The following is a 23449-nucleotide window of genomic DNA, read 5'->3' on the forward strand; positions in this document are numbered from 1 at the left end:
CCGCCCCGCCCCTCCCGCTCTCGCGATGCCGGGCGCCATGCCGGAGCCGGGCGGGCGCAGGCCGGGCCCCTCCCCTCGTCTCGCGGCCTCAGCGCCGCGCACTGAGCGTGCGGCGCCGCCCGCAGCCCGGAAGCGCTTCGCGGCCGCGCTCCAGGCCCCCCCCTTCCCCCGTACCTTCCCACCCACCCCCCCCCACCCCCCGCGGAGACCCGGAGCGCGCCCCCCCCCCCCCCCCCCAGCCGCCTCCAACGGCCGGCGCGTGCCGCCCCCCCCCCACTTCCAACGGCCGCCGTGGCGGAGGCCCGGCGGGGCGCCCAGGGGCCGGGCATGCGGCCGGCGGCGGCGGAGCCGAGCCCCCAGCGCAGCACGGTGAGGGGCGGCGGGGCCGGGGGGCGCACCGGGAGTAGGGGGGGGTCGTCCCCGGCCTTGGGGAGGGGGGGAACGCGGCCTGTGAGGGAAGGGGGAGGGCAAAACTCGGGGCTTGGAGACCTCCCCGGGGGTCCTGGGGGGGCCGGTCCGCCATGGGAAGGGAAGGGAAGGGAAGGGAAGGGAAGGGAAGGGAAGGGAAGGGAAGGGAAGGGAAGGGAAGGGAAGGGAAGGGAAGGGGGAGCAGCCGCCGTGGTGCTGCTGGGGGTGGGAGGGCCTCAAAGGTATCAAGGCCGTAGGTGTGCTCTGCCCGGGCTCCTGTCCTGAGGGCAGGTCCTGCCGGTTGTGGGGGCTGCTGGGGGGAAAACAGCCCGGTTTGTGTGGGGTTGCTTTATCGTTATATCTGGGTATGCTAGGCAGATGCTACCGTATGCCTTGGTGTTATACCCCTGCTAGGTGTTTGGCCCTGCGGTTAGTGCGTTTCACCCCCGTTCAGACGTGACTTGTGATCTGGCATTGGCAGTTCTTTCCCCTGCTTCAGCAAGGAGAAAACAAGGCGAGGAAAGGCAGTTTCTCAAATGGTCTGGGAGCAACTGCGCTTTGGAGCTTGAGGGAGAGTCCCTGTCAACCAAAAAATAGTATGGCCTAGGTGTGCTGCGCTGCAAGGTGATGCAAACTGTAAAGCAAGACGCTCTGCTCAGATAGATATGCATGGACATAGGCGTCTTTGAAGGCTTAATTAATTTCAAGATGCCATTAGTAATGATTAATATTTATTGTATTGATTCTGACTTTGAAAATTAGCTAGAAAGTTGGCTATTTCTAATGTTTTTTTCCATTGCTTTTATAGTTACTGAACATTACAGTTTGTCAACATGATGTTCTACAGCAGTTACCCTCTTCCCTTCTTTGTCCATTCCAAATAAATACTGCGAGTGGATAGGCTGACCATTCCTGGTGGTGCACTGAGAGGTGTCTGGTATCTTGAGTGCTGCTGTTCACTGTTACTGAAATTGGGAACTGATTGTTTGTAGGCTCGTGTTCTGTAAGAGGTCCGCTTAGAATCACAGAATGGTTGGTCAGTTCTGTTTTCAGAAGGCAAAGCATAAAAGAACTCTTAAAATTGCAGGTAGAGCCTGTGTGGGCCAAGGTCCATAACTCTTCTGGTAGCTTTAGTTTGGTCTTCAGACTTGTGGGAAGAGCACTGCTTTCCCCTGCCCCTTGTCAAGTATATTTTCTGCTAACAATTCTTTTTATATGAAATATGTTAAATTCATTTCCTCTTAGCAATGAGAGAGGAACAGGATTCTTAAAAATAAAGTATTTCACAACATTTGTTAAAGTCAGCCCTTTGTCCTGGCCTGCGAATGGTGTCAGTTGAGAGTAGCAGTCATAAGAATAATCTAACAACTTGTATCAGTGTGTACATTCAGACTCAGTTCGCTCATAAGACAGTTAATGTATCAAGTTTTACACACGTTAGTAAAGGGTAATAAAATCAGAGAAGTCTACCTTTAGTCTTAGGCCTTTTGGTTTAGGTACAGTGAGATGGATAAGGGTGATGGATGCACACTCTACTTTATGATATATTTTCTTCTGGTTCGTGTTGTAACTTTTGCTATAGGTGACTGCAGATATATGTAAAGAGGATATGGTGATATCTCTGTCCATTCTTTCTTGTTTTGTGTATCTCATGGAGGCTCCTTTTTCTTTCTGTTAGTCATCATCTTGAAGTAGATAAAATGAATAGGTGTTGTGAAAATGGGTTGCCTTTTCCACCAGATTTTGATGATATGCCTGTACTGATACCTATCCGCTGAGTTGCAGAGGAGTAGCAGTTTCTAATGGTAAATGATTCCTTTGAATTGTTCCAAGTGAATACATTAACGCGATTCTCAATGTTATCGGGTAATAGCTTGTCTCTGTCCCCTCTCAGAAATCAGGTAGCACTTAAAGGAAAGAATGTTTGTACAGTTGTACTAGTCTGTAGATGCTTTCTCCTCATTTTGATCCTGTGATGATTTGTTTTGTATGTAGTTTTAAGTAGCATAAGTAGCCCCAAAGGATGGTGTGCAAAAGTATAAAGTATTCTTGGTTGGGGTCAGAGTTGCATATTTCTATTATGCCTGCTTAGTCATCCAAGTTGACTACAGCACATGTTTTGCCCTCGGTGTGTCTCTTTCCACAACTGTGAGCTGAAGCAGGTGTACGTAAGTATCTGTGCACGCATAAATGTAAGTAAAGGTATCTACAGTGACAGACTTACTTTTGTTACTTGGTATGTGTAAAGACAGGTGACAGATGGAGAGTGAAACTAAGAGTTTGTATAAAGCCTCAGACTTCTTCATAAGCATCTTTTGGACTACTTTTGAATTCAAGTGTTTCGAGTTACAAGGTAGAAATATCTGTGACTTGTGTTCTTGCAATGTGTTTTCCTGTCCTTATTATTGTTTTTACACAAATTGGGGGGGTAGGAGGGACGACACCCCCTAAACTTGAAACTGGTAGTGCTGCCTAGCACTGTAAACTGATATTAGGGGGATTACTTTCAAATCTCTGCCAAACTTTTCTGCTGATACCTGTCTTTTTTTTTTTTTTTTTTACAAGTTGGAGTTTCATTCAGTTATCTATAATAATGTAGACTTTCTGTAGACTTATTTCTGTAGAGGCATAATAGAATAAAATATTGTCTGAAGGGTGACATTAGCTGTCTTGTGAAAGACCAAGACTCATATTGTTGAGTTTGAGTGTGTGGTGATGTCATGGTGGCAGTTTGCACATGTAAGCATTCTTCCACATGGGAAGATAAGAGTTCAGAAATGCTTGTTTAGTTTCTTCTATGCAAATGTCAAAGGTGTTAGTTCAAAACATTTCCAGAATAGGTTCTTGTATCCTGGCAAACCTTAAAGTATCACTCGGTTATCCTTGTGAAAGGCTTTCAAACTGGATATGTTAATAATATGTCACAAATTTGTCTCCAGCTTAAGACAAAAGATGTTAGACCTGATATTGTTCTTGCAGAAGGTTCTGTAGTACCGAGTATCTTTTATGGCCTCCTACTCTGTATGAGGTGGAGGGTTTGGTGTCAACTTCTGTGCCGTGTCAGTCAGTGCTTCGAAGATGGCACTGTAGGACTAGTATCCAGGAGACTCATCTGCACAGCCACTAGAAAAGGAATCACTGAAGCCTTTTTATTGGCATGAGAAGCTGAAAACATCTGTCAAAATTCAGCATGCAATAAGATGGTGAGACAAATTACAGTGTTGCTAATAAACCATACAGATCAAGATAGAAAGAAACATTTTTTTTCTTGTTCTTTTTCTCCTTTTAAAGATTAATTATACAGGATAGATCACATGCAGTTGCTCAGTTTCATGTCAGAGCGGATCTAACACTTCAGTGTCCGTGCATCCCCTTGATTACTACTTCAAATGTCTGTTCTCCTCCAAGTGCTGCTTCATTACAGCCAGCATAGCAATATAGTACAAAAGTGAAGAATTTCATCTCCATTAAGGTTATATACAGCTCTGTGTTCTTAAGAAGCCATAGTTCTTGGATTCCAGGTAGGCTTCTTTTTTCTCAGGGCCTGAATTTAAAGCAGTGGTGTTCTAAAAGCATCTTCAGTGCGTTACTGGGTTCTGCCGTGACCTAACTCTATCATAAGGAAAGTTACTTCTCCTTTTTCTCTTTTCAGAGGTTGTATAAAGCAGGATGGCTTTGTAAGTGAACAGTGAAGCTACAGACTAGAGTTAAAGGTCATTGTGCTATAGCAGTGTTCAGTAGCCTATCACAGCTTAAGTATAGATGTTTTGCTACTTACGTGTGGGCTTGCTGATGGATAGTTAAGAATGTTTTCTTAAAACACACTTTTCAGCAGGTTGCGTGCAGTCAGTCACGTTCTGCACTTGATGTGCTTAATAAAATGCTTGCATTCCAATGAAATTATATGTCCACTAAAGTGTATATTAATTTGAAAAGTGGATCAGTTTCTGTGAAATCATGGTAGAGTTAGGGATGCTTTTAGGAAAAAAAAAAAATAAAAAATCCTATCAGCATTTGTCTCAGATGTCATGGCAGAAAAAAGTATGGATACTTTTCTAAAATGTTTTCAGTGTTGACTGTTCAAGTTTGATCATGAGATCCGCAGCATTGCTAGTATTTTAATCTGATTGTAGCTTTAAGCTTTCCTTTTTCCCTTCCTTGGTTGTATTCAAAGTTTTTTGGCCCAAAGTCTCATCTGTTTGAGAAATCTTTACTGGTTTACAATATTATAGGCTATTGAAAATAGCTGGTGAAAGGCTTCTTTTGTTCTTTGTATGTGATTGCATTCGTCACGCAGTATATAAATCCTCAAGTATAATTCTTTCTGTTTTGTGGGGAGCTTGTACACTGTGGCTAACTCAAGCCCTGGACACTTACTGCTAACACTTGGAAGAGTCAGGGATTTGTGTTCTGCCTTGGGTTTTGGTATTGGGCATGCCATCAGCAATAGTTCGGAAAGGTGTAAGGGGTTCTCTATTTACCCAGACTTTATGCAAGTTCTGAAAGGAACTTAAAATTTGCCTTTCCCGTTGATGTCCTTGAAGATCAGCTTGCAGAAGCAGTGGGCTGTGTGCTAGGTCACTTGTGGAGCATTGCTGTTGAAATGTGCCTGCTTTGCTTTTCCGAAACCGTTAAGATTGTGTTGATGGAGTAGTGACTCTCACTGTAACGCTGCTAACATCAGGTCAAAAGTGACATATCCAGATAAGACAAAGTGTTCATTTGGTACAATTTTACTCTGTTCCTTCATACTTGTTCAAAACAGTATATTAATAGGATAAATTTATACTAACGAGCATTTCTCTGTCAAATGTTATCCTTCCCCCTGCTGACTTGAAGGTGGTAAAAAAAAAAAAAAAAAAAAACAACCTTCATTTTCTGGGTAATTCTACAAGAGTGCCACTTGTACAAAATCAAGTTGTTGCTTCTAAGTGGTCTGATAGTGTACAGATGTGACTTTACTAACCCTGAAATTGCTGAGTAAGTATTGTAACTGAACTCAGAACGCTTGTATGAGACTTAGATTTTTAAAAAGAGATCTTTTGATGCTTTTGTAGGTCGGCATGAGTTTTGCAACTCACTACTAAGTTTCAAATGGACAGTGTAGGGCAACAGTTATTGTAGTCTGGAGCTCTGCTTTGTTTCTTGCTGCTAGAGCAGGATTGTGAAAAATGTGGTTGTAGAAGTTTGCTTACTATTCCTTCTGTATGAGCAGCAGTGTTTTTGTGCAGGTATTTCAAAACAGGTCTCGCTGTCAGTCTACAAATGGGTCGTGTGTTGTGAGCTTCTGAGTAATTCATTGGAGTGATGTATGTGGTTTTGTACTTTCTCTTGCTTCTGTGTTGAAGACATTAGTCTTCGGTGTGTACCTGTGCCACTAGCAGGTAGCAGTGGTGAGTTCTCTCTGTTCATGTCCAGCTTCCTTTTGTGTTTATTTGAGCTTTTTTTTTGTAACAAACCTGTTCTTTTTTTTTTTTGTTGGAATATCCAGTTTAAAGGAATAGGGTGTAACTGTTTCTGCCATATCTATTGCAGTGCAATGAATTTAAAATGTCAGAATACAGACCCTCTTAACTGCAGTCTACCTCTTTGCTTTTGAAGCCCTTGCTAAATACAGTAAATGCTGCTTCTGCTTTAGAGGAAGTTCCAAGTCAGCTAAGTGTTCTACTGCCAGTCCTTTTTCAGGCTTGGGAGTTGAGCTAAACAAGGCTGAAGGGAGCATTAGGCCTAAGAGGCCTAAGTCAGATCAGGTTCTTTATCTGTCTTTAGAAAAGACCATCTACTGTATTTTAGAGAGAGAAAAAAAAATAAAGGGTCAGCAAAGTTAAGTGTTGAAACAGAGTTCCTTCATCTAGGAGGAAGGGGTCTGTGAGAGGGAGATGAATGAGCAGCTTCTGTAAAGAACAACTTGATCAAGTTTTCCAAATACAGGAAAGAAACCTTCTCTTCTAGCAACTCTGTAGAGCAAGCCTGGGTGTCTAGTTTTAAGTGGATGTCATCTCCCTGTACTAACATGGACATCGAGGGATCTTCACTGATCTTTGCTGTTGTTAGGCAGCAAGGCAGCAGAACCAACAACACAGACACTGCTAGTACTGTGACAAGCAGTACTATTTCTGGAGGAACACACGGTCGCTTGAAAGCTGCTTTTCCCTAACTGAGACTGCTTTCTGTAAAAGTTGTAACAAAAATGCATGACAGGTCTCCGAAGAGCATATGTTACCCAAGATGTGATCGGGGCAGGGAGGCAGCAGCTTGCATTGTTCTGTTTGTATCTACACAGCTCCTGGGCTTTTCGTTTGCAGAAGCCGTCGTGCAGTTTGTTCTCATGTATGTCTGCCTGCAGGTCAAAGGAAAGCTTTATTGGGTAGGTGTCTGGTGGAGGATTCTCCTCTTGGAAACAATGGAAAAAATGGCAGAAGAGCTTCTGCTTCTCTCATATTTTAAGGAATCCATACATTCTCAAAGAGAACATTCTGCGTACTTTTTAAGGTAGAGGGAGAAAACTTTCTTTTTATTGCCGGTCTTGGACGCATTGAAACAATCCGTGTGGAAATTACTCTGTATGGACTTAATAATTGCAAGAACTGGATGGGGGGGAGAGGTAGTGTTAAGGAACTGGCAGAAAAGGATCAAAAGAAGTTGCAGCTATTCTTGCATGAATTCAATTTAAAATGAAATAAACAAAAAACCCCACCAAAGTTCTTTTCTTTTTTCCCCTCTATTGATTCCTGTTAAAATCTACGTGATGCTTTTAGTCCCTCTTTCTATAAAGAAGTCTGAAGAAGTGTCCTAATGTCTCATGGTTTTTGAAAGGTCTGAAAGGTAAAGCTTTTGTAAGAATATACAGAGTGCTAGAAGAAGGGCAAGGGGAAGAAAAAGGCCTAAGCTTTTATGATGGCCTTTGATTAAGGAGGGAAAAAAGTTATGAAATTAACATTCTAGTTTCTCTTTTTCTTGTTTTTTTTTTTTTTTTCGTTATGTAATAGAATACAGATTTGAGAGAGTACAGACGTGTCTTACAGTAAAAGCTGTGCTCTCATGACTGTCAGAAATTTCTTTGGGGCTACTCTGAATGAATTTGCTTGAGCAGGAACATTGGTATATTTTTTGGTGATCATTCTATTCTCTTGTTCATTCAGAGAATGAATGTTTTATGTTAAGATTTGTTAGTAGTAGTTTATAGTAAACCCTACTGGTATTTCGAGTTAGTTTCTAAATGCTACTTTCTGAATAGAGCATGTTTATGTACTTTATTTGCCATCGTTTGTTGTATTGCTGTCAGTAAGAATACTTATGATGACTGCCACATGCTTACATAAGCTGCACTCATTTTTAACTGAAACTATTTATGGCACAGGCTATTTAGTCTGTTCAGAAAATGAAAACTCCACATGCTTAGGGGGAATGCACTTAGACTTGCTAAGACCTTTTTTTGTCTGTTTTCCTGTTTGTTTTGTTGTTGTTTTTTACTGATTTTTTTTCCTTTTTTCTTCTTTTTCCCAGCAACTATGGGGTAGGCTTAAATGTTTAGGGCAAGTTATTTCTGAGTATAGTAGAATATGTGAATTACATAAACATAATTACATAAACATGTTATATAATCGTAAATAATCTTAATTTTTATTAAACTATAAGAAATCACAAGCAATCAGAGAAACATGATGGTTTTGCTTATTTGTTCACAAGTAGCAGTGGGTCCTGTGTTGTGTAGCGTGAAGATCCTAGCTGCTGGTTACCCCACGGTGAGTACAGCATGACACAATGGCACTAGAAGGCTGCCCTGTAGGCAGGCACTCCACAAAACATTTTTTGGAGTGGTGGTGATGGTTTCAGAAGCGTCTTCCTGAAAAGCAGTGAAATAGTTGTATGGCAATTGTATTAGTATTTAGCTGGGATTCCATTAACCGTTATTTAAATTGCTAGCTATGAAAAAAGTAATGCTTAAGCATTAAACGATTTTACCAAGGTACAAACCTCAAAATTGAATTATAAGTTGTTATTAAAGATATATTTGAGTACATTAAGTTTGTTAGTTTTATTAAATAAGTTACAAACCCAAGATGATTAAAATACTGAGGAATTACTCATATAACTTTAAAATTTTCTGTTGATTAACTTTTCAGGAAGGATCTGTGAGGCTTGCAAACTTGGGTTTAGGTGTTTGACTTAATTCTTTCATGACACCAGATTAAAGTCATATCACTGCTATGTATCTCATTGAAATACTAACATTTTTTTTTTCCAGCATCATACAGGTATGCATCGCTTGCCCCCTGTTTAAGTTTTCTCTGTTCAGTGATTCTTGCTTGCTGAAATTGCTTCATAGCTCATCTGGATGGATAGGATAGCTTTGTTTTTTTTTTCTGTGGTCCTGGCTAAGAACTTTTCCTGATTCTTGCAAACAAACAAACAAAAAAAAAAGATGACTCAGGAGGGATTTCAGGGATGCTGAAACAGCCACCCCCCTCTCCAAGGCTTGGGTTCCTGGCTTGCTTTAATGTAGGTCATTTGGATGTTGCAGGGTACTGTACTGAACTGATTGCCATATCACTTAACCTTGTAAACAAGATTTCTAGTTTCCCATTTTCTCCAGTGGTCATACTGAGCATTTGAGACTTCCAGATACATTGGTCTCTTGAAAGCAGGCTGCAGCTATGAGCTGGCTCTACTAACCCAGACAGGCAGAAAGCTGCTAAAAGTGCGCACAGGTGTATGGCTTAGACTAATAACAAAACAGTCTAATTTGTAGCAATTTTTTGTCTTTACCTAAAGGAAGAGTCTGCTCCAGATACTCCTGGTGAGATCTCGTGATCATTTTGGTCTGACGCTGCTCTCCCTCCTGGCTGCCTGCTTCTGGCCCAGTGTCTTTCATTTATCCTGGCACAAGGCTTCACGTGGTTTTGAGGTGAATCAGAGAAGTGATCAGCGCTGAGCTAGTACTTGGCAGTTGTAAATAAGAGTTCAGCTTTAATAATCCATTCGCTATTTGGTCCCTAAACATTTGTTCTAGTGCCCTTGGGAGGAGCAAGCAGACTAGGAAAAGGAGAAGCAAATTGCTGTGTTTTTGCTGGATTAAAGTGATTATGAAACAGACCAGACTGCCTATGTGATAGTTTGCTCTTGTGGAAACACCCAATACAGCTGATGGTTTGCACTGTATCATTTTATGTTGATAAATATTTCCTAGGACAAAGGTTTTTTTGTTCCTCCAAAACTTAATTCCTCAAGTTAGAGGTTGTTTTTGTAGCTAATGCTCACTTATTTCAATTTTAAATGTTTTCAGAGTTCAACAACAGGAAAAGCCCATCTCCTTTTTGGGGATTGTTCTGTTGTGGTTTTTGTTGTTTGTTTCAGTGTTCTCAGCTGTGACTGACATCCTATGCTGCAGAGAAAGTTACAGTATTTGGATGTTCAGTATTCCTTTTCCCTTATAGCTGCCTATTTCTCTCTCTCTTCATGGAAGGGAAGTAGACTGCAGCCCTCAAATAAGCAGAGGCAATCTTAAGTTCCCTGTTCAAGAAAGTTTGTAAGAAGCTTGATAATTGAGTGTAGTTAGGTTAATTTTTTTTTTCCCTGCTGTTAATTATTTTGCACTTCTGGCATTTGAGCAATTCTTTTCTTCTCCTTTCTTTCTGGAAATAGCATTCATAGTTGGAAGTTCTAATATTACAGATATTGCTAATAAGTTAAGTTTTTAAGACTCCCAAATTTGTCCAGGTTATATCTGTTCTGTTATATAATGTTCTCTATAGAGACATATTTGTTAACACCACTAATTGATAAAATAACTGAAAATATAAAGTAATAAAATTGAATTTTCCAATCTAAGAGCAGTTATATGAACAATTCTATAGATTGGGATGCATCATTTAGAATTCTTGTAGTGAGATTTCCTTTAATTCTTTGGCTCTCATTTGAAAGTAAAAGGTAATCATGTGAATTTAATAAGCTGTTTGTTGTAATACGTGATTACAAATTCTCACCCTGCGTATAGTTTAAACATGCATGTTACAATTCTTTCATGATGGTGTTCAGTTATGGGCAGCTGTGATGTATGTACTAAATACTTTGCCGTATAGTCGATACTACAGTGTTTGAACTTGCAGCCTGTTTTACTTCATGTGCAGTCTGTTTCCTGGAACCTGTTCAGTTAATCTGAGCGTGTATAACTACATAAAGAATGTCTTTACTCGTCTGCATACTTGGAAATTTGTTGATTAAGGCAGTGACTCTTTTTTATTTTTTAAGGCAGTGACAGATTTTATCTGTGTCTCCAGTTAACTTACTTTTCAAGTATGTAGAAAGTTGCTCTTCTGATCCAAGTGAATGGCTGGGTGTGGAAACATGACAAATTATCAGGCAAAATAATTGGTATCGGAGCATGTATGTACCAAGAGCTCAGTATGCCTTTTTTTTATAGGAGAACACTTATAAGTGTTCAAATTTCTGTGATTTTTGTTTTTAATTAACTTGAAAATCAGACAAAATCAGTAGTGAGAAGATAGAAGAATTAACGGTAACCCCGTAGGTTAAGCCGTCCACACAGCAGTGGAGAATTAGTGGGCCCTGAGAGCCCAAGGTATGGTAACCAAAGTCTGAAGAAGTCACTGGGGCTGTTTGGCTAAGCAGAGGGTGTGACTACTCACACTGTGACTGCGGATTCAAAGCATCAGATTACAGTGTTATTTTAATGTATTTGGGCTTCTGAAATCTACACATCTGTAAGTGATAGGACAAGGGGTAATGGCTAAACTAAATTTAAGATGAGATGTCAGGAGGAAATTCTTCACTGTGAGGGCGGTGAGGCACTGACACAGGTTGCCCAGAGAAGCTGTGGATGCCCCATCCCTGGAGGTGTTCGAGGCCAGGTTAGACGAGTCCCTTGGCAACCTGGTTTAGTGGATGGCATCCCTGCCCATGACAGGGGGGTTGGAACCAGGTAGTCTTTCAACCCAAACCATTCTGTGATTCGTGCTGCTTTGTGCCCTTCATGTGTGTAGGGCAGATGTTGTCTGTTGGTCATTGGCTGCAGGGGAATACTCAGGTGGCAGTGTGTTTGACTGATGGGGGGTGACTTATTTAGTGCAATTTATTTTAAACCTTAGATTTTTCTGCTATGTAACCTCTTGTATACAGGACTACATTTGATTTGTGGGAAGGTATGACCTTTGTTTTTTTCCCCTTTGTGTTCTCAGCAGATGATGTTCTTCTAAGACTCCTGGGAGTTAGACCAAGAGACCTGTGTTTCAGATTCAAATTCGTTGTGTCTAAGTGGAGAGCTGGATGTGTTCCATGTTGTTTTGCTCTACAAACCATATGCATACTGCCAAAGCTGAACAGTAAAGAAGTTGGAGATTCGTTAAAGAACTAGCTGAACACTGTTATGCTGCTTTGCTGCAGCATCTAAGCAAAAAAAAAAAAAGTGGTACTCTTACTAGGTGAAAGACAAAAGCTCCTGTAGCTTGCATCTGCAGCCACTTAGATTATTGGGTATCTGTTGCACTCTTTCATTTTTGTGAAGGTGAATAGCATTGAGTACAGCACAAATACCAGGGTAATTTTATAGTAGTGTAAGGAACATTTCAGGCAGTTCTTTTGCTACTGTATTACCAAGTTATCCACAGGACCCTACATAAGGCAATGGAGAAGTCTGCTAAAAAGGGCTGTGCTTGTGGAGGGTGTACCTACCTTGAGCTGCTGGACAGCATCTTGTTTTAGGCATGTGAAATAATCCAAATGTCTTGAAGAGTAGAGTGAGTTAGTAACTATTTTAAGTTTGGGCTGTCTTTGAGCCTTTTTTTTTTTTTTTTTCCCTCTAAAGCAGGATTATGTGGGTAGCTTCCTAAAAGGGAAATGAAATCAGAGCAGTTTATCCTGCCAGCCTTAATGGAGTACAGTAGGGCAGATCAGTGTGGAAATGATCTGGCTTTAGAGAGATACTGATTGCTTTAAGTGTTTAACATGTATGTTTAACTTGCATTTGGAAGGATATTCTTGATACAGCATAAAATAATGTTTTAAAAGCTGAAATAGTGAATCTAGACTGTTTTGGATGAAATGCCTTAAAGTCATACTTATTATTCTTGGAAGTTTCAGAAAATGTGCCTTGTTCATTTGCAGTGTGGTCAGATTTATACCATTTTTTTCCTATAACTGGATCCGATGGAAGTGAAACTTGCTTGTAACTTTTTAGCATCAGACAGCCATGCAAAGTCAACTGTGGAAAGATTAGCTACTAGCAAAGGGTCCCTTCACCTTTATTTTTTTTCTCCTGTAACCCAGTTTTATGGAGCCACAGAGTTGTTTTAACATGTTCCTCTAAAACTTGTGATTGCAGGCAAGGAGGACTATAGCTCCATCTTCAGAAAATTGGTCTTTTTATACTCCACTCTACATTGAAAAGTCATGCACCATGAATTGTGTTAATCTCATCATCTGGCTCTGAAACTTTCTGGCCTGATACCAGACCAACAAAAATAAACAAATGTGACTTGACTACTGTAACTTTCCTTTGCATACATAGGGAGTAATCAAAGTGTCAGGACTGTAAGTACAGTTTTCCTTAACCTACTGAAGTCATGACTTAAAGGTCTTTAAAGACAGGTAAAGCATGGTCTTTAGCATCAATTCATGGTGGTATATAGCAAAGTGATTGAAATTCATAAAGCTTCTAATTTAGAGATTATTAAAATGTCAGAAAAATCAGTTTTCGATCCTGTCATCTGTCCAGGGCTCATGGAAAAGCATGAAAGTTACTTGCAGTGTGAGGTAGAAGTCAATATCATTGTGGAAAAGCTCAGTGCTGGTAGCTGCGCTTTTACTGCTGCTATCTGTGGTCTCTCGGCATGCTCACTTTGGTATTAAAATATCTGATGTAGTGCCAGATTCTCTGTAAGGAAGAGGACACTCTGAAGCTTGTATCAAGTAAAGCTGCTGGTTACTGCTCAAGTCCTCTGAAGCTGTACAAGAATTTTGGCAGGAATGCATCAGTGCATCTTAGGATGAACAATTGTATTCGTATTCTGGTCTTTCCATTATCTATTTTGGCTGTCCTATTTCTGGCCTAAGATTATGGAACAAGTGGGTCTGAAATATCTAGACTTCCTCATGGAGATTTGCCATTGAAGCAGTGCCACAGACAGGACAGCTACAGCTTTATCTGAGTGTTGATTATTTAACCATTACCGTACACCACCCAGGGTTCTCTCTCCATCAGCTGTAGCATAGAACTTGATTATGGAAGTTGCTTAGGAAAAAGTCACAGCTTTCCTTCCACTGGACTTAACTGTTTCTTGTTAGTATTCTTTGTAGAGAAGGAAGATAAATGTGGCCTTAGCAGAACAAAAATTGCATTGCATAAACAAAGATCTAATTTTTAAGGTATTCTTCCCCCCCCCTTGCCTAAAGCAAAACAAAGTTTGATCTAGAGTTTATATCACATACATATATGATGCCTGGTTATATCTGTATAGACATATATATATATGGTGGCAGATTAACCTTATTTTAACGTCTCTTTTCTGTTTCACTAGGAAATTGGGTACAGGAGTTCCTCGTGTGCAACATGCCCTCAAGCATCTATGTTCCTATATGTGTGTATAAATAATATATACACATATTATTTATATATCTTAATATATTATCATATGAGAGTAAACATACATAGATAATATAATTAATGCTGTATGTCACCTCTTGTTGTGGTCTCTCCTTGTAGCAGTCTTATGGTTATTCATGCAAAGAATTGTTGGAATATATCACAGAATAGGTAAAGTCCATGTTACAGTTTGGTAATAAATTCTCCTGCCTCACCCAAAAGATGGGCGTGCTGCGTCACTTGTCCACCATATTTTATAGCAATTAGTCATATCAGCGAAATGTAGGCAGTTGGTATGTGAAAACATAATTCAAAACATCAAAAATGGAAATTAGTGTTTTCTGGTGATCAGAGAGCATTTGGTTCATATTTCTCTGCACTTTTTAATCTTTGCGCTGCTCTGTATTGACTCCTGTCTCTTCCGTGTTTTTTCTGTGTTGGCCCCCTCCCTATTTCTGTCGTATTTTTTTGTTCCTGTTTATGTGCCTCTCCACTTCCCTCCTCTGTTTCCTCTGTGTAGAGTCATATCCTCCATTAGTGTGTGTTTGCTGTGGATCCTGAAAGCAGGTTTTCTCGTCTTCTCGCTCAGCTCCTTGTTTTTCTAGTCTAGTGTTTTTCTTTTAGTTTAAGGTGGCCATAGTGAGGAGAGGCTGGTAGCGCTCAGGCCAGAAACAGAGTTGTGTAGGTGCCTGTGCTTCCCAGGACCCCTTTATTCTTTCTGCTTTGTAATCTCTCAGCTTGTTGTTTTGGGTGTAAGTGTTCCAGCACATGCAGTGCAGGGGCAGCCTTTACAATAGATGTTGCTTTTGGCACCATTGTCAGTTACATGGGCTGCTAATAAATTTACATAGATCATTTAAATTGAAACTAATTCTAGTTAGTTTCTCCTTTTTATCTCTGCATTAAAAGGAATGCTTCTTTACAAGTAGAAATATGTTATGCAATTGCTTTCTTTGTGGTGCAGCAAAATTTGAAAGTTTGAGACAGGTGCTGTTACAGAAATTGTCTGCGTCATATCCTGTAGTGCTCTTCTGCATATGCAGTTTTCAACAAAACAGAAACCTTTGGGTTCAGCCAGCGTACTTAACACAGAATATTTTCAAGGTTTGTCATATAAAAACTCATGGGATACATATCAGAGGAATCCTACTTGTCTTGTTATTTTTAACTTTCATTTATGACATTATTGCTATTAGCCATCATAAAATTGTCAGAGGTATTTCAGAAGCAGGAAACCCGATCGTTTATTTGAAATGATTGGCTTAGAACTGTTTCTCTTCTTTCTACCTACTTTAATTTAAGAATAGTTTAATTCAAGCTTATTTAACAATGAAACTTTATTTTGGAAAGTTTCTGTTGCCATTAATAGCCCATCCTATTGCTTATTCATAGCATGGTTAACTCAAAAGAGTGAATTTACATCTTTTAGTTCTTGTAGCTTCAGCTGACTCAGAGAGATGGCCAAACTCTTATTTCATTGTGAAATTGTTTGCTCTGAGCCACCCAAGTAAATCAAATAGCTGGTTCAAAATTGGGGTGGTATACCACTGAATGCATGAAGTGCAGCTGTGTGCCTGTACGGAAATATCAGCCGTCTCAGATGACTAACCTGATTATGCTGCTTCTGCTCTGCAAATGGACAATAGTTTCTTTCAGTTTTATTGCTAGCAACCCATTTATTTAGAGCAAACATTTTAACAGGGAGAAGCCTGAATCAAAGGGTGAAGGTGAACAGAAGTGAGGGAGATGTTGAAGCTAATTATGTGAATAGCAACATGCATGTGTAACAGTGGATTTGTGAGTGTAGTTAATTCTAATATTTTATTACTTTTATATGACAAGCCAAGTGACACATTTATATTCTTAGATCATGACTGTTGCCTTCAGTCTTCCTGAAACCTCTGGCTTGAGTGAATAGTAACTAGTCCATACTTTTGCAGGAGTTCAGTGTTTCAGTTTGTGGAAGTCTCTTGTGGGAGGACTCGCTGTATTCTGACCAGTGTAAATGCATCTTACAACAAAGCCTGTTCTGAATGTCTTGCAAGTGAATGCCAAGTGTGGCAGTGAATTTGTGATCTAGGAGCAAGAGCTGATGCTGAGGATCACTTACATTGTGTAGGAGCTGCCAGACGTCTCCTTGGCTGGGACAGCGTTAAATTCCTGGTAGGGACTCAAGCTGGTGACCTGCAGACACCTCTGCCTCCATAGCAATGCTCAGAGACAGGTATTCTATGAGGAAATTTAATGTCACTTTTGAGAAGGAAGCTTACTTTCTGGAGCAGTTACGTATTAAACAGTGTTCCAGTGGCTTTGCAGTTTGTTGGGCCTTGGCTTTTAGTAACTGGTAAACATGGAAATACGGATGGGCTGTACCATGGATTTGCAGTAGAAGTTTTCTGATACTGTTAGTACATGTTTAATTTTATACATTCTTGGAAGGGAATATGTATCCTTTCTGGCTCACTTTGACTCCTAAAATAGGATGTAGCAGCCACTTCCCCACCCCCCCACCCCATATAATTTTTACACTGCATTTAGTAGGGCCAACATTTGGAGTTTGTGAATTGGGAAATCTGAGAGCGAGCTGGTTTACTGCAGGATTTTTTCCAGCCGCAGCCTGTAGTTCACAGCTATTCAGTCAGCAATTGTATGTCCTGGCAAGCAGGACGATTCATCGTCCTTATAAATTTTGGTATTGTTGTGGTTTAGCCCGCCGGCAGCCAAACACCACGCAGCCGTTTGCTCACCCTCCCCCCTCCCTCTCCGGGATGGGGGAGAGAAACGGGAAAGTGAAGTCTGTGAGTTGAGATGAAGACAGTTTATTAAGACAGGGAAAAGAATAACAACAACAATAATAATAATAATAATAGTATTAATAGTAATAATGTGTACAAAATAAGTGATGCACAATGCAATTGCTCACCACCCGTTGACCGATGCCCAGCCTATCCCCGAGCAGCCGGCCCCCCCCTATATATTGTTCAGCATGACGTCAGATGGTATGGAATACCCCTTTGGCCAGTTTGGGTCAGCTGTCCTGGGTCTGTCCCCTCCCAGCTCCTGCTGCATCCCTAGCCTGCTCGCTAGCAGGACAGAGCGAGAAGCTGAAAAGTCCTTGGCTTGGTGTAAGCACTGCTCTACAACAATTAAAACATCAGCATGTTATCAGCGCTCTTCTCATCCTAATCCAAAACATAGCACCCTACCAGCTACTAGGAGGAAAATTAACTCTGTCCTACCTGAAACCAGGACAGGTATGAACGTGATACTTGTGATATAACCTCATGATTATCTCTGTGACCTACAAACTTAGTTGTTCTTACAACTTTGTTTGACCTGGTACTCTGCAGAACTGTTGTGGAAACTATTACTTGCTATTTAGTAGCATTATTCCAGAACTGTCTCAGTGCCTTGTAAACCTACTGGGTTGTAACTGTTGTGTAGCAAGAGCTGCTTCTAGTTGCTTGGGGGAGTGAGAGTACCATACATTTCTAATGAAGCATTTCATTATAAACACGAGAAGGTTACTAGTATCTTCTTGGTAGTGGAATTACTAGCCAAGTACTTCTTAGCCACTTGCTAAAAGGATTATTATTTTTCCAGTTAAGTAGCCTTCTCATTATCCTTCAGTTCTTACTGTGAAGTAATTAAAAGTACTCTTTATTTTATGAAGATTTGACTTGTATTTAGGGTTAAGATGATTTTGACTCCTTTTCTTTTGTTTCCAAAGCAGTGGAATAAATAAGTTCTCCTAGTGCCACATATAGATGCTACCTTAAAGGACAGAAACTTAATCATGACCAAGGCCATAGAATAATGTTTGACTTGTTTGGGAAACAAGATCTTTGTACTCTACATACTAAATCCTTTTCCACCTGGTAACATGCTGTCTCAGTGCCTGATGTTTTTGTTTAATTGGTGTCAACACTGTGACATTTTTGATGTCTTTTATCATAGATGGAAGAGGAGGAACAGTAGATAGATAACACTCGTTCATTTAGATGCTGACAGCTTACAAGGGTGACAGACTATAATGAAAGGGAGAAAAGCAAAGCAAATACTAAAGCACACAAAGCAACACAAAATAGGTTCCTAAGAGGGAACAGTGTTTGATTATAACTTCTGATTTTTTTCCTAGCAACAGCTGTCACTGAAATGCTTGCCCACAGACCACAGAAGAAACCTAATTATGCTTTAGTCCCATCCCCAGGCAGTGTCCCTGTTGTGCGAAAAATGGGTTTCCTTCTTCCAGGTTTCTCGTGCCTTGGAATTACATGTTGCCTTTTGTGTGATGAAGACAAACCACATTGTATTTCCACATTCCTCATTTATTGAATTTGTCAAAATAGTTTTCAAACATGGGCAAAATTGATCATTGCATAAATGAATAAAAACAAGAGAAGGAATGTCTTCATTGTTTGACACTCCCGTTTCATCAGTGTGAGCTAACGGTATTGTTGTCGTGCTCGCTTTGATGAGGTATGCTCCATTTCGGTACTCTGAGCTGTTCTAGGCCATCAGGTGACGCACCTGTGGAGCTGTTGTATGCCATATGCACAGGGAAATTGCATCAAGAATTGGCAAGTGAGATTGTGTAACTTTACCAAAATTTAAGAGACCAATTGGTCAGCGATTTGTCAGCTTTATTTTTAGTTTTATTTTGCCATATACTTCTTTACTATGTTTCCCTTTGCCTTCCTGCCATCCAGGAGCTTTTTGAAGCTGTTGGCCTTCTTTCATACAAATGAATGAATGTTCATCATAAAACAGCTTGCCAAACCCCACTCAGTTGTGGTTTTTAGTGACTTAGCCAGTCATTCACTTCAGAGCAAGTGACAGCAGCAAGCTGAGCTCAGCTTTAAACATTGACTGCTTTTCTTTTTTTGCTCTGTGGAACTTACTATGTTGGTATGAACTGACAAGATAAGTTCGGTTTTGTATTCCTTTCTAGCTCTGTTTCCAGGCTGTGAAGCAGTGTACTCCAAAAGCTATGGGATGCGTCACCCTGTAAATAAAAAGGCTTCTGTAACAAATGGTCATTGTGATATATGTGGTGTGAGAGAAGTTTTTAGCTATATATAATCCTAAAAATTACTTTACCTGGACTGTTGCAGAGAAAAGTAATTCCTGTTTTTTGTGATACATCATGTTTAAATAGTGTGATTGTGGGCCTAAAAACAGGTGTGAGGAAAAACCGTTGTCTTGGAAATGCTGTAATAGCTTAGCTTCTTGTATTTGAGATTTTTTTTAAAAGATGTTTCAGCTACAAATCTTTATGAAGTTGTCACATGGCAGTGAAAGTGTTTGCTTTCCTGTGCTGCAAGAGCAATCCAAAGTTGTAGCTGGTGTTCTGACACCTGTGGGATGGATTGGTTATTTGGTTTTATTTATTTGAATGGTTCAATAAATGGAAACTTAGCGTACAAAACTGTTTGTTTCATTATTCCTAGTATCATTATAGTGTGACTTTAAACCATTTACAGCCAGTTGAATATTCTTCTGCAGGCACCTTTGAATTGAAGCCAACAGTGGTTCCAGAGCCTACTCAAGGATTAGAGGTGTGATTATGTGATTGCATCTGCGGCCAGGTCACACGCCAGGCGTGTTTACAAGGCTATAATTGGGTGCAGATGCCTATTAAACAGTAGGTATGTGTGGGATGGGATGTTAAAAACCCAACTTTTTGCTCAGTTGATCCTCAGTGCAAAGAAACTCAGTTTGAATCATCTTAAAATTTTAAGGTCTTATGCAAAATGTTACTTGTCAAAAAGCACTTTTTTAAACCTTAGCTGTGGTGTGTTTGCAGCCATTGTTAGAAGCACCACAGTAATTACACACCTCAACATCTTCTTGAGTATTGAAATACAGAAGTGGAATTGGGATGTGATCACGTAGCATTGTAGACTTCCCTGGCCAAAACCACATTTATTTGTTAACACCACAATGTTAGTTAAATATATATATATATATATATATATGTGTGTGTATATATATAAATATATATATATATATGTATATTTACCATGTCTAATTCAAAGTCAGTGCTTTCTAAATCTGTTGGCTGAGCTAATTCCTTTCTTGTTTTCTCATGTTTTACTACTGGCATGCAGTGTGTGTGGAAGTACCCTAGCATTTGGAAGCACGTAACCAGTACAGTAACGGAGATAAAGAAAGTCTGAGTGTAATCACAGCAGTAGTACAGAGCAGGCTGCCTATATTCAGTTTCTCCTTTGTAGTTTTCAGAGAGACTTTCTGTACAGAGTAATACTGTGTGGACTGTGGGCAGGTGACGTGGAGTTTTAAGTAGTTTCTTTGGTTCTTGCCTCTTGCTTGTGGTGCCTCTCCTGCGCTCAGCTGCCTGTCAGCTGTCTCACAGTGCCACAGCCGTGTGCTCTGATTCCACTGTGGACAGAAAGCTGTTGTGGGTGGGTTGTAACTTGCTACAACAGAACTCATCTCGCTGCTTTTTCATGCTGCCTCATATGTGAAGTTCGGCATCCCTGGGGGACTGTAGCCAAAGCTCTGGAGGACTTGGGGGTAACTGGTTTGCTCACCACTATTCTAGGAGCTCAACTGGCTTTACCCTTAAGCACTCCTTTCAAATAGAGTAATTTATTGCAAGAAATTGTACTGAATGTGTTACCAATTCTTTACCAGTAACATAGTTTCCAGGGACCTAACTTGCCCATTTTTTAGTTCTCTAATAGTAATCAATGCTTTGGAGTAGATGTTGCATTTGAGTGCTGAAGATGGAACAGGTGATATTTTACCATTGGGAGAGGTGGGTAGTTTTTCACTCTTTCTTTTGCCATGGCTTTTAATAAAGAAACTTCTACTAAGTAGGCTAATCTCTTTAATGCACCTTAAATATCTTTGTTTATGCTAACGTAGCACAATGAAATCGCTTCTGCTGTTGGGAAGATAATAGATTACTTGGAAAAGGTGTTATGTGGTGTTCCCCTTCCACAGGGGCAGCACATAGTTCAGAATGTGGACGACTTTTTTTTTGTAGGATTATTTCCATACTATCTGATGTCTTGAATTTAGCAGTCTGGAAGGAAGTAGTCATGAAACATGAATGTAGATGTTTTTAACGAGCAGTTACGGTTTTCAATTATATAGATAAAGGCATTTCTTTTATAAAATACTTTTTAGTTCTTAAGCACTCCGTGTACTGTGTTCTTCTAAACAGCTTTTCAGATTAGAAGTTTTTTTTTAATGGAGTAACTTCTTTTTGAGATTAACTTCAACAAAATAAGTAAAAGTAAGTAGGAGAAATGCAATAACAAAGGTAACTTGAAGAACTCTTACTCTGTTATCGTGACCAGAGAAACACAGTTTGTAATTGTCTCTCAGAGAGAATATGATTCATAGCACATATTATCAACTTCTTTCATTTAATAAATTGTGGGGGGTTGAGTTTGCCAAGATGCCAGGTGCCCACCATGCTGCGTTCTCATTCCCTTTCCTCAGCTGGAGAGGGGCTGAAAATACAAAGCAGCTCCTGGGCTGAGATAAGGACAGGGAGATCACTCAACAATTACTGTCGTGGGCAAAACAGACTTGGCTTGGGGAAGATTAATTTATTTCAGTTATTTATTTCAATAATAACAACAGTGAGCAGTGCAAACTTTAAAAAAAAAACCACAAACAAACAAAAAAAAAACCTGAAAACCCCTTCCCCCCAGTCATCTGCTTCTACGTCCTCCCCCCGAGTAGTGCAGGGGAATAGGGACTGGGGGCTGCAGTCAGCCCCTGACATTTCATCTCTCTGCCACTCTTTCACAGTCACTCTCTGCCCCTGCTCCACGTGGGGTCCCTCCCACAGGATGCCGTCCTTCATGAACTGAGCCTGCGGGGGCTGCCCACAGGCAGCAGCTCTTCAAGCACTGCTGCCACACAGCTCCGTACCACGGGGTCCATCCCCCAGGAGCAAACTGCTCCAGCACGGGTCCCCCACGGGCGGGTGGCAGCTCCCCCCAGCCCCCCTGCTCCTGCGTGGGCTCCTCTCCACGGGCTGCAGCTCCGGCCCCGGGCCTGCTCCTGCGGGGGCTCTCCATGGGCCGCAGCCTCCTCCAGGCCACATCCACCTGCTCCACGTGGGCTCCTCCACGGGGGGGCTGCAGCGTGGAGATCTGCTCCGTGTGGGACCCATGGGCTGCAGGGGGGCAGCCTGCTCCACCAGGGGCCTCTCCCTGCACAGGCCGCAGGGGAACTGCTGCTGCCTGCCTGGAGCACCTCCTGCCCTCCTGCTGCACTGACCTGGGGGGCTGCAGGGCTGCTTCTCACTCCTCACTCTCCCAGCTGCAGTTGTGCAGAAGGTTTTTTCCCCTACCTTAAATCTGCTCTCCCAGAGGCGCAAACATTGCTTATTGGCTCAGTTCTGGCCAGCGGCAGGTCCCTTTTGGTGTCATCAGCTGGAGCTGGCCCTTATCTAACATGGGGCAGCTGCTGGGTTCTTCTCACAGAGGCCACCCCTGCAGCCCCCTGCTACCAAAACCTTGCCATGTAAACCCAATACATAAATAAATTTAGCACATAAGACTGAGATACGTTTAGAATCTTATAATTCAAAGTAATTGAATTTATACTGTGCAGCCAGTATAAAGTTAGTTTAGCATAGCTTTGGAAACAAAATGCATGTTTTGGTAAAGTGATTATAAATGAGTGTTAAACTTTGTTCTTTTGTTTAAAAAAAACCACCATATTTTTTCTTTTCAGTATGGTCTCGTTTTTATTTACACTGCCATTTTTTTGGTGAAAATATATTTATGTACTTAATCCAGGTTAATGAAATTGTATTTTAGAATTTCACATTTTTCTGCTACATCAATTCCTGTCTTCACTCCTCAGTTCTCCCTCAATCCACTACATGAGAAACAAGTAAAATTCCTTTTCGGGGAGAGTACTCAGACTGTTTTTGCTCTTCTGTGTGGCCCAGAACAGGAATAAAGGTCTTAAAATGCTGGCATCACTGTTACTTAGAAGTCTTATACCTAAATGCCAGAAGCGAATATGAAGAGGTATGAGTTGTTGGTATGGGCAAATGATATTTTGGTAGATCACAATTAGAAATTGCTGTCATGAATTTGGATTGTATAACTGTTTATTGGATTTGCTACTTTGCTACTGGAAATGAGTTTGAATGTCACTAAAATCCAAGTCGCTTTTGCTTGGCGAAGATGTTATGTATGCTCACTTCATTTTGCTCCCTGATTTGTATCGAATATTATTTGGTTTTATTCTGAAGTTTCTATAAGTAAGATGTTGGTCATGCTCTACTGTTTTGTCTAGCGAAATTTCATGGTACATCCACACTGAAGTTCCAGCGGTGTTTAGACGGAGTATCCTGTGCAGGTGTTTGAAGGAAGCGCCCAATGAGCACTGAAAGGGGAAAAAAAAGTCTCTCTCACACACACGTGCTGCATTCGTGAATCTGAA

General features: G+C 40.8%; 1 protein-coding gene across 4 annotated transcripts in view; it reads left to right on the forward strand.

Moving 5' to 3' along the window:
- Positions 1 to 231: 231 nt before the first annotated feature.
- The window catches only part of TAB3 (TGF-beta activated kinase 1 (MAP3K7) binding protein 3), a 46948-nt gene continuing 23730 nt past the window's right edge, over positions 232 to 23449 (forward strand). For all 4 annotated transcript variants that reach the window (XM_040531148.1, XM_040531157.1, XM_040531167.1 and 1 more), the window contains exon 1: positions 232 to 369. The gene's annotated coding sequence lies outside the window, so the exon portion shown is untranslated. The remainder of the gene's footprint in view (positions 370 to 23449) is intronic.

Source organism: Cygnus olor, chromosome 1 (genome assembly GCF_009769625.2).
Source record: "Cygnus olor isolate bCygOlo1 chromosome 1, bCygOlo1.pri.v2, whole genome shotgun sequence".
NCBI lineage: Eukaryota > Metazoa > Chordata > Aves > Anseriformes > Anatidae > Cygnus > Cygnus olor.